The sequence below is a fragment of the Lactuca virosa genome, chromosome 8 (assembly GCF_052849685.1).
Source record: "Lactuca virosa cultivar CGN04683 chromosome 8, Lactuca_virosa_CGN04683_v6, whole genome shotgun sequence".
NCBI classification, from domain to species: Eukaryota; Viridiplantae; Streptophyta; class Magnoliopsida; order Asterales; family Asteraceae; genus Lactuca; species Lactuca virosa.
Window position 1 is genome coordinate 68103739 of NC_136433.1, and position 9091 is coordinate 68112829.

The following is a 9091-nucleotide window of genomic DNA, read 5'->3' on the forward strand; positions in this document are numbered from 1 at the left end:
AGGCACGCAAGGACCTGAATATTGTGACTGGTTCATTTCTCGTCAACTCTAGACCTGCTCGCATCTTATTTAATTCTGATGCCTCAGATTCTTTTGTGTCTCATGAATTTGCGCATTCTATTCAATTTGCTTACTTTGCACTCACGCAACTATTTCATGTAGATACCGCGGGAAGTATATCATTACTCGCTGATAAAGTCTAAAGAAATTGTGTCATAGGAATTGAAAGTTATAATTTTCTTGCTAAACCTGATTTCCTATCTCCTTGTCCAACTTCGATATTATTCTCGGCATGGATTGGTTGTTAAAGAACCATACATAACTCTTGTGTTACGAAAAGATGGTACGCATCCTTATCGAAGGGAAGAATCCTATTTATGTCTACGGTGAACAAAGACTTAAAATCTTAAAGATACTCTTTTTCCTAAAAACTCGTAAATTTAAATCGAAGGGGTATTCTACTTATCTAGTCTATACAATTGATATCCCAAAAGAGGAGAAGAAAACTGTAAATGACGTTCCTGTTGATAATAAATATCCTGATATTTTCCCCGGTGATTTCCCTGGACTACCCCTGATAGGCAAATAGAATTTTGAAATGACTTTATGTCTAGTGCTGCTCCAATTGCCAAAGACTGCTATACAAAATAATAGCATTTGGATAATTGTCGACCGACTAACTAAGAGTGTACATTTTCTTGCCATGCGCGAAACAGCTCCAATGGAGAAATACGCACAAGCATACTTGGATGAAATTGTTGCGAGACATGGTGTACCACTAAAGATTATTTCTGATCGTGATACTTGCTTCACTTCTCACTTTTGGGAAAGTGTGCAACGTGAATTAGGATCTCAAGTTGCTCTTAGCACAACTTATCATCCCCAGACAGATGGTCAGAAGAAGAAAACAATCCAAATAGTAGAAAATATACTGAAGGTATATGAAGCACTGTATGGGCGTAAATGTCATACTCTATTATGTTGGCTGATGTAGGACAGAAAGTCCTTAGTGGCCGTTAAATGATTCAAGACACCACTGACAAGATTCAAATTGTATGAAAAAGAATGAAAGCGGTCCAGGATCGACAGAAGTCCTATGCAGAAAAGAGGAGACGACCCATAGAATTCCAGGTGGGTGATTTTGTAATGCTGAAGGTATCTCCATGGAAAGGCATTATGCGATTTGGGGAGAAAGGGAAGTTGAGTCCCAGATTTGTTGGACCTTTCAAAATTATCCAAAGAATTGATAAGCAAGCATACCGCTTGGAATTGCCTGAAGATTTGGCAGGTATTCATGATGTGTTTCATGTAAGTTATCTGCGTAAATTTTTAAGTATATATGATGAAATGGTCCCGTTATCCGAGGTGAAACTGGCTAGTAAATTAAGATATGTAGAAGAGCCGGAAGAAATCGTAAATGAAAGAACGACTGATCTACGTAATAAAGAAGTGGGGTTGGTGCTTGTCAAGTGGAAACACCATCGAGGCCCAAATTATACTTGGGAAAATAAGAATGATATAAGAGCGGATTATCCCCAATTGTTTAAATCATTGTGATTTCGGGGACGAAATCCTCAAAAGGTGGAGGTATTTGTAACATACACGTTCAGTTATCGTGTTACGTAATTTTAAAAGTGAATAATATAATGAAATATTATATGAATTTGAGCATTGAGTTCTAACAAGATATTTTTTACGAGAATTGAAGTAAAACTATGTTTAGAATCATTCGGAAAAATATTGGAAGTCTTATGAGATTCCGATCAAAAGTTAACTATTGAAATTAACGAAAATATAAAAGTTGGAAATAAGTAAAAATAATGTATTGAAAGTTGTAGATAATCTCGTTAGAAACATTTAGGAGAAAACCTCATCGAAATCCGAGTTATAACGAAGAAGTTATGACTTATCGAAGTTTCGCGACAGAACTGGCACGACACCGTATGACGTAAAAAGTGAGTTTTTGATAAACTACTTTTTAGCTTTAGTGATCTAAATGAAAGTCGTAGTATTCATTAAAACGAGAATTTCCATAAAAAGAACGTCCAAATCTGACTTCGTATCAGGAAGTTATGATTTTTCTAAGATTCGATATAGTAGTATACAACTAAAAACTCGAAATGAAGATCGAGTGATTTTTAGCCGACACAACCTAAACGAGAATCGAAGGTCTCCGGGTTTAGGTTACAAATTTCACTCTTTCACACCTTCTACTCTCTCTCAATTTACCCTAGCACCCCCCCCCCCCGGAGCCTAGGAAACATCCCCGACACCCGAACACAAGTCCCGACGCCCCGAAGTTCCTGAGAAAATCATCTTTCAAGTCGAAACTCTGCCCGCGTAAGGCCGGTTTTCAGCTAAAATCCCCGGTTTTCATCGAAGAAAGATAAATATAGAAACAAAATGCTGCCCAAATTAATACTTTAACCCCCGGTTATTTCACGGTGAGTTCAATATATAGGAACAATTGTATGTTATGTGTTATATGTGCTATGTGCTTTTCCGTGTTATTATCTCGTGTTGTTATTTCGTGCTATTATGATAGCAAAGCTGTACCTTTGACCATGTGATCAGTGAAAGGACTTAGATTCATGGTGGTATTGGTATGTAGCCTCTGGCCGTGTAGAGCACGTCTCGCGAGAGAATGACTTCTACCCCTATGGCATTGGCAGAAGGTTAGATAGGGCTGAAAGCCTGAAATCTACAAAAGTGCTTAATCAGAAATTTCTGTGCCATTTGGGCCGAAGCTTTATTGGTGTATATCAAGTATTGAAATTTTTATGTATCATTGATTGTATATCTTTGAATCAAATCATTGATTGATATGGAAAGCTTGTCACATGATTCACATATGCCTTTGTTGTTCCTTGTTCCTCCTTGCTTCTGCCATATTAAAGTATATATATATATATATATATATATATATATATATATATATATATATATATATATATATATATATATATATATATATATGGCATAACATTATATTGTATCTATTATTGAACTCACTAAGCGTCACTCCTTACCCCTCTCAGTGTTTAACAATTGCAGGTAATAAGCATCCAGTATAGTCATATACTGTTGGAAGATTTAGAATAGTTTATACTATTACTTTTGTACTTGGTTTTACGTTTGTATAAAGATTATAATATCCTGGGTAGTTATGTAATATACTACATCTTAGTCGGTTTGTATCCAGTCTTTTGTAATCAAATTATCAATGTAAAATATTATTTATGAATATGCATGTAGCATGTTTTGGAGTAACTTGGAGTAATATTGTCTTAAGTATGAAAGTGTGGGTCTTTCAAAAGTGTTAGACAACACTTAGTTATGTAAGGAATACTTACAAAAAGTATTAGGAAATATTTGAAGGGATTCTAGGCGATTTCGGTCCAGCTTCAACCGAGAACTAAGGGTTTTCGGTCCATAGGGTCTTCGGTCAAGGAAGGATTTCGATCTAGTGGTTCTCAGTCCGAAGTGGGTGGGATCATGCAAGGTTTCTCAGTTCTCAAAAGGTGTTTTCGGTGTGGTTGAAGATTTGAAGATTGTTCTTAGTGTTCTTGGTGAAATTATGAAGATTTGAAGGATTTCTCTTGAAGATTCGAAGGTTTTCGGATGATACTTGAGAGAAAAATGAAGGTGTTCTCGGTTTGGAATATGGGAAATGAAGTATGTTTGCGGTTGAATATATATAAGGGGTTTTCGGTGTAGAAGGTGGGACCCTCGCATACAGATTTTGGTGCTGACCGAAATCTGATTTCGTTCCAAAGAATAGGTGGGCCTCCTGCAAGATTTGGGTGGAAGAAAAAGCTAGTTTTCGGTTCGGTGGTAGGGCCCATGCGAGATTTCCCGGTTTTAAATAAATGGGTGCCTTTGATTTTTAAATGCATTTGATTTCTTTATTAAAACACATAATTAACTATAATTTTTTGATAAAATCAAATGTTTTCTAATTATTTGACCCTTGTTTGGACTTAGTTGACTATTTTCAATTTTTTGTATGACTTTCATTGACTTTTATTAACAGGAAATAACGGGTTGTTACATTATCCCCCCGTTGGAGGGAATTTCGTCCCAAATTTAATTCTAAAGTGATACTTATGAACTAGGGAAAAAGATGCGGGTACTTTTCTTTCATTTGATCTCCCCTTTCCCAAGTGAATTCAGGTCCCTGCTTGGTATTCCAACGAACCTTCACTATTGGTATACGGCTTTGCTTGGTTCTCTTGATTTCCCTATCCAAGATTTATACTGGTTCTTCCAGGAAGTTGAGGCTCTGATTTATCTCGATTTCATCGAGTGGGATCACAAAAGCTCGTCAGATCGGCACTTCTTTAAGTTAGACACGTAAAAAGTAGGGTGTATGTTACTGAGTTCTTGTGGTAGTTGGAGTTTGTAAGGTACTTGACCGATTCTAGCAAGAATCTCGAATAGTCCGATGTACCTTGGATTTAGTTTTCCATGTTTACCGAAACGTATCATGCCTTTCCATGGTGAGACCTTCAACATAACGTGGTCACCAACCTGAAATTCCAAGGGTTCTCATCTCTTGTCTGTGTAGCTCTTTTGTTTGTCTCTAGAAGCTTTAAGTCGTTCTCGGATTTGTACGATCTTCTCTGTAGTTTCTTGAATGATCTCGAGACCAGTGAGAGTACTATCAGGAACTTGTCCTCTAGCCAGTTGCGTGTCACCCACTTTAGCCCAGCACAAAAATGATCTACACTTATGGTCGTAGAGGGCTTCGAATGGATCAACCTTGATGCTAGTATGATAGTTATTGTTGTATGAGAATTTGACAAGTGTCAAATGGGTATCCCATGCTTTACCAAAGTTGATCACACAAGCTCTCACTCTGCCCGTCGGTTTGTGGATGGGAGGTTGTACTCATGTCCAGCCTAGTTCCCAGAGATTTCTGAAGTGACTGCAAGAACCGTGAGGTAAATCTACTATGTCGGTCAGAGATAATGGATATTGGTACTCCATGCAGTCGTATTATCTCTATGATGTATGTTCTAGTCAGTTTCTCCATCTTGTCGGTTTCCTTTATTGGTAGAAAGTGCATGGACTTGGTTAATCTGTCGATGATTACCCAAATGGTGTCATGACCACCCGTTGTCTTGGGTAACTTAGTTATGAAATCCATTGTAATCTGCTCCCACTTCCATTCGGCGATTTCTGATTGTTGTAGTAGACCCGAAGGCTTTTGATATTCTACTTTGACATTGGCTCAAGTCAGGCACTTGCCCACACAGGTAGCAATTTCAGCTTTCATGTTCGGCCACCAATAAAGTTTCTTAAGGTCCAAGTACATTTTTTCTGAACCTGGGTGAACGGAGTATTGAGTCTTGTGTGATTCGTTCATGAAAACCTCTTTGTAACCACGAAACTTCGGTGTCCAGATCCGGTTCATGAGATAACGGACTCAGTCACCTTTGATTTCTAAGTTTTTATTCATTCCTCTTAAAGCTTCACCTGCCACATTCTTGGGTCTCAAGGCCTCTAATTGAGCCTCTTTGATCTGTGTGGACAGATGTGAATGGATAGTCATGGTCAATGACTTTACTCGTCGACCCGAGTATTCTTTTCTACTGAGGGCATCAGCCATTACATTGGCTTTGCCGGGATGATAGCGAATCTCGCATTCGTAATCATTTAGTAGCTCAACCCAACGTCGTTGCCTCATGTTGAGTCCTTTCTGGTCGAAGATATGCTGAAGACTCTTATGGTCCGTGAATATTGTGCATTTTGTGCCATAAAGGTAATGTCTCCAGATTTTCAGAGCAAATATCAATGCTCCCAGTTCGAGGTCATGAGTTGTGTAGTTGACCTCGTGTGTCTTAAGCTGTCTCGAGGCATAGGATATGACATTTCCTCGTTGCATAAGAACACAACCTAGCCCTTGGTTGGACGCATCACAGTACACTATGAAGTCTTATGTCCCTTCTGGAAGAGACAAAATAGGTGCGCTTTATAGGGCTTGCTTCAGTGTTTGGAACGCAGTTTCTTGTTTCTTTCCCAGCTAAAGGGTACACCCTTTTGAATCAGAGTGGTAAGTGGCTTAGCGACTCGGGAGAAGTTCTGAATGAATCTGCGATAGTAGCCAACAAGACCTAAGAATTGACGGATTTATGTTGGCGTTCTTGGTGCTGACTAGTTCTCGATTGCCTTTATTTAGGAAGGGTCCACATGTATTCCTTCTTCGCTGACCACATGACCTAAGAAAACGACTTTCCGAATCCAAAACTTGCACTTTGAGAACTTCGCATATAACTTCTCCGCTCTTAATGTTTCCAAGACCTATCGGAGGTGTTGACTATGTTCCTCCTTACTTCGCAAGTAGATAAGTATATCATCAATGAATACTATCATGAATTTGTCCATGTAAGGACGGCATACCCTATTCATTAAGTCCATGAACACCACTGGTGCATTGGTTAGTCCGAAGGGCATTACTACAAACTCGTAGTGACCATAACGAGTTCAGAATGCTGTTTTGGGAACATCCTCTTCCAGAAATCATAACTGGTGATACCCAGATCTTAATTCAATATTTGAAAAGTAGCTTGCTCCTTGGAGTTGGTCGAACAGATCATCAATACGATGTAAGGGATATCGGTTCTTGATAGTAAGCTTGTTTAGCTCGCGGTAGTCTATGCACATGCAGAAAGATCCATCCTTCTTTTTCATGAACAAGACGGGTGCTCCCCAGGGTGAGAAGCTAGGTCTAATGAAACATTTGCTTAGTAGTTTGTTCAGTTGGCTGGATAATTCCTGCATTTCTGTTGGTGCAAGACGATACGGTGATTTGGCTACGGGGTTAGCTCCAGGAATTAAGTCGATTCTGAACTCGACTTGTCGTTCTGTTGGAACTCCTAAAAGATATTCGAGAAATATGTCGGGGAAATTACAGACTTCAGGAATGCTCTCAATGTCTTTTACATCTTGTTTCTTGTCTACCACGTGAGCTAGAAAGGCATAGTACTCCTTGCGAAGATACTTTTGGGCCTTGACGCAGGAAATGATTTGTAGGTTCGTGCCGAGTTTGTCACTATAAATGATGAGGGTTTCGCTACTCGGCAGATTAAGGCGAATGGATTTTTCATAACATAGGATATCGGCATGATTAGGACTTAACCAAACTATACCAATAATGACGTCAAAACTTTTTATGGAGACCGGCATAAGGTCGATTGGGAATGAAAAGTTATTTAGAGTAAGGGTACATCCTATTTATATGTCGTTAGTGCTCTCGGTTTTTCCGTTTGCCATTTCTATAGTGAACGTGTCTTTTAGTGGTTGGGAATCTTGTTTAAGTAGGTGCTTAAATTTATGGCTCATGAAGCTTTTCTCTGCACCACTATCAAATAGAATGCATGCGTATGAATTGTTGAGGAGAAACGTACCCGTAACCACGGTAGGATCTGCAATGGCTTCTTTGTGACCTGTCGCCAAAACTCTTCCCACACCACCAACATTCCTCGCCTTTGGACAATCTCTTTTGAAGTGTCCAGTTTCACCACACCCATAACAAGTCTGGCTTACTCCAACGCCGGGAACTTGGGTGATTGGTTGTGTCGGTGACCTACAGAAACGGGCGATGTACCCCTTTCTGTTGCAGTTCTTGCACTGCATTTCACGATAACTTTTGGTGTGATGGAAATTACATTTGTTGCACTTTAGTAGGTTTCCAGCATATCGATTGGCGGGTGCTGGAGTGGCAGGAACATCACTAGGAACTGTAGCAGGAATAGTAGCAGCGTAGACTGCCACAATCTGTTGCTTCTTTGAGGGCTCTTGCGAAGGTTGGCCCTTTCTTTTGTTCCAAAAATTCTTCTTTTTATTGCCACTTTCTTTGGGTTGTTCAGGAATGACTCTCATGAAGCCTTGACGAACTCCATGGTTTACTAGCGTCTGCGCCAGACGTTTGGCACTATCGAATGTAACAGGGTTCGAAGCTAGCACATTCCCTTGGATCTGAGAAGATAGTGCCCAGATATATCTCTCAGTTTTCTAACTCTTCGGGGTAACCATCCCGGTACATAGAGTTGCTAGATCAGTGAATCTAGTGGTGTAAGCTGCTATGTCGGAACCTGACATGCTAAGGCTCCAAAGTTCTTACTCAAGCTTTTGTACTTCACCCCTCGGGCAGTACTCTTGCATCATCATCATTTTCAAATTCTCCCAGCCCATAAGTTGGCCACTGTAAGAGTCAGTGACTTGACATGGCCATTCCACCATGTAAGGGCTCTGTCAAAGAAGGTGCAGGCAACAAACATCACTTTGCTCCCTTCTGGTCACGAGCAGATTTCAAAAACCGCTTCAGTTTTCTTGATCAATTGTGTTAAGGCAATGACTCCCCCGGTTTCATCAAAGGATTTGGGTTTTCCATTGGTGAAGTCTTTGTATGAACACTCCCTTGGGTGTCCATGACTTTCTCTGTGGTTAGAAGGGTTAGCACCACTACCCGACCCACTGGCACCACTCGTGTTGATGTGCGTCATGGCTGCTGCCACGGCGGCTGTGACTGCTGCTTAGAACATATCAAAGTCAAACTGTGGAGGTGGTGGCGGTGGTGGAGGTGGTGTTGCAGAGGTGTTAACACGTCTAGGATTTCTTCTTGGCGGCATCTTTCGCTATACGGTTTAAAGAGTAATTAATGATAAGTCCTCTACAGGTTATGAGTCAGGTGGTATTGAACAAGATATATCTTAGTTCCAAACGAATCTTATCCCAACTTTAATAATGTTCTATCAATGAATGGCGGTCTACTAAAGGAAGTAAACAATTTCAAGTTTCAATATAAGAAACTTCTAGTTACACAGTTAATGAATTTTATATGGTATGACCCATACTGGGTCCCCCTATAATCACATAGTGTACACTAATTATATACAACTCAGGGCGAACAGACCTTCGAATAAATGATCTTACTCTATATCCACATCCAAACAAGGAAAAAGAAGTAAAGCTAATCCACGATTTCTAAGTCTATAAAACCTTAATTATATATAACCGTAACGTATACACTTAGTAATTAAAGATCTACCAGCAAGGGTCCTTTGTTTTCACATACCTGATTCTAGTA